General features: G+C 36.9%; 1 pseudogene; it reads left to right on the top strand.

Moving 5' to 3' along the window:
* The first annotated feature begins 1401 nt into the window (after positions 1 to 1401).
* LOC114420508 lies at positions 1402 to 2425 on the top strand (annotated as a pseudogene).
* The last annotated feature ends 232 nt before the right edge of the window (positions 2426 to 2657 follow it).

Below are 2657 nucleotides of genomic sequence, written 5' to 3'. Positions count from 1 at the left end.
AATTTATGGTTCAATCCAAGACGGGAAGGTCCCGTACCACACTGACAATCTTGTTTTGAATGTGCTTGTGTCTCTTGTGAATTGCAGAAAGCGGTATCAACAATCAACAAGTAGAATGATGAGTTTCATACGAGCATGTGGATCCAATGGTGGAGGAGGATAAGAAGAACAAGATTAGAAGGAGGAAAAATAATCTAATGTATAAGATGTATGGTATAAATGTGTGGACCGAATAAATCCTACCATTAATAAAAAAAATGGTTCATAATAAACCACTTCTTAAGTGGTCCACCGCGGTCTTTGCCTTGTTTTCTATCTAGTTATGGATTTTATAGTGGTGGATCATTAGATTTTTGTTTTATTTTGAAAATGTTTACATAATTATTACAAAACTTTTCAAACAAATCCTCAATTAAAAAAACACTTTAAAAATAAAGAGACTCATTACCAAAACAAATGGGTCAATGTTTAGGTTTATGATGCTAGTATTTTCATATGCAACATTATTTGTAAAGAGTTAGGTTATGTTTGATTCAACTAATTCAAAGCTAAAATATAATTCCATTATTCCATTCTCTTTGTTTAAGTCCATCCAAAATTTTAGTCTTTATATTTTAAAATTGAGACTTTTAGTCCCTCTAATTTATAAAATTAGTGATTTTGGTTCAACGGTACAAATCAAGGAATTGACCATCCAATAATTAACGCTAACTTCTATGACTTTTCTTAAAAATTGAAATGTATTTAAATTAATTAAAAATAAATAAAAAAATTAATTTTTTAACGGTGATGAAACCCTTATCGCTTCCTTCGCAATAGTGAAGCCTCTAGTTGGAGCGTTGGGGTAAGACAACGACAAGGAAGGAGGATGCCACACGTGTGTTGCTTTGTTTCTTGTATAAAGAGGAAACTAAGGTGACGATTGAGAGGACATGTCAATTCTATTTCTTGTGAATCTTCTATAAGGTGGAGGATTGTGCAGGAAGAATGACATGACGACAATTGTACACAAGGTTTATGAAGTCATTGGTTACAATAACAAGGACACACCCATAGGCATTTCACAGTAGTTGTGCACATGGACACAACGCAATGGTAGGGATAATTATGGAGGTCAAAGGTGGTGAGAGGGACGAGAGAAATGAAAGAGAAACTATCTTATTGAGTGAATAGGCATTTTGGTCTCTGTCTTTGTACTCATTTTACAAATTAGTCCCTATCTTTTTTAAATGTAAAAAATAGTCTCTATCTTTGCATAAGTTTTGCAAAATAGTCATTGCCATTAAATTTTAAAGTAACGTCGTTAGTAAGGTGCATTGTTGGCAACAAAAGTAACGCCCGTGGACGTAGGAACATGTTGTCACTGCACTGTTAAGCCTCTCTCTCCACGAGGACAACAAAATGCTAATAACCAATGTCGGAGCAATTAAGTCTCTAATTTATGTTCTAAAAACCGGAACTAAAACTTCGAAGCAGAACGTGGCGTGTGCGCTCTTAAGCCTTGCATTTGTGGAAGAGAACAAGGGCTCGATCGGGGCTTTCGGTGTGATACTGTCACTGGTTTCTATGCTTCTGAATGGTTCGAGAAAAGGGAAGAAGGACGCGCTGATGACGCTTTATAAGTTGTGTTCTGTTAGGAAGAACAAGGAGAGAGCGGTGAGTGCCGACGCGGTGAAGCCACTGGTGGAGCTCGTGGCGGAACAAGGGAACGATACGGCGGAGAAGGCCATGGTGGTACTGAACAGCCTGGCGAGACTATCTCCGGTGGCCAACACTTTGATCAGGTTCAGCTATGATGAAATTCTATCTACTACTCGCAATTTCTCCAAAGGCAACTTTTCGTGTGTGCGTGCCTGTGGATATTCTGTTGATGGAATTGAATTTGATTCCTTTATATAAGATTGTGATTCTTTGTTTTGCTATGGACAGAGAGAGTGTTGGGGAGAAGTGCCTTGAGCTATGTATTTAGAGGAAGAGTTGGGATTTGGAGGACTGTTGTTGCTATTAAAAGGTTGGATAAGGAAGACAAGGAGTGTGCCAAGGCGTTTTGTAGAGAATTGATGATTGCTAGTTCTCTGAATGACACAAATGTTGTTCCTCTTGTGGGGTTTTGTATTGACTCGAAGGAGGGTTTGTTTTGGTGTACAAGTATGTGTCAGGAGGAAGCTTAGAGCATCACTTACATGGTACTCATTTTCTCTTTTTTTATTTTTCTTGATTCCTACCAGCTGGGTAGTGATTAGAATTGAGTTTAGTGATTTTCACTGATTATAGTTTGGCTTTTTTTATAGGGAGGAAGAAGGGTGTGAAGGGTAGTTCACCACTTCCATGGTCTGTGAGGTATAAAGTTGCAATTGGGATTGCAGAAGGTGTGGCTTATCTGCATAATGGTATGAAGTTTCATTTTTATTTTAACTTATCATAATTTTCAATTCAGTCCAAAGACTTGCCACATGGGTTTGCTTACATGGACAAAAACTTGCCACATAAACATATGACTAACAATGGAAATTCAATTTTAACAGTAGGAACTTATTTACATAACGGATGTAAAGATAGGAACTATTTTTTACATTTCAAAAAGATAGTGACTAATTTACAAAATGGGTATAAAGACAAGGACCAAAATGCCTACTCACTCCTATCTTATTATATTG

This window comes from Glycine soja, chromosome 7 (assembly GCF_004193775.1).
Source record: "Glycine soja cultivar W05 chromosome 7, ASM419377v2, whole genome shotgun sequence".
Classification (NCBI taxonomy): Eukaryota; Viridiplantae; Streptophyta; class Magnoliopsida; order Fabales; family Fabaceae; genus Glycine; species Glycine soja.
Note: the sequence above shows the minus strand (reverse complement) of the source record. Positions and strands in the feature narration are given on the sequence as shown.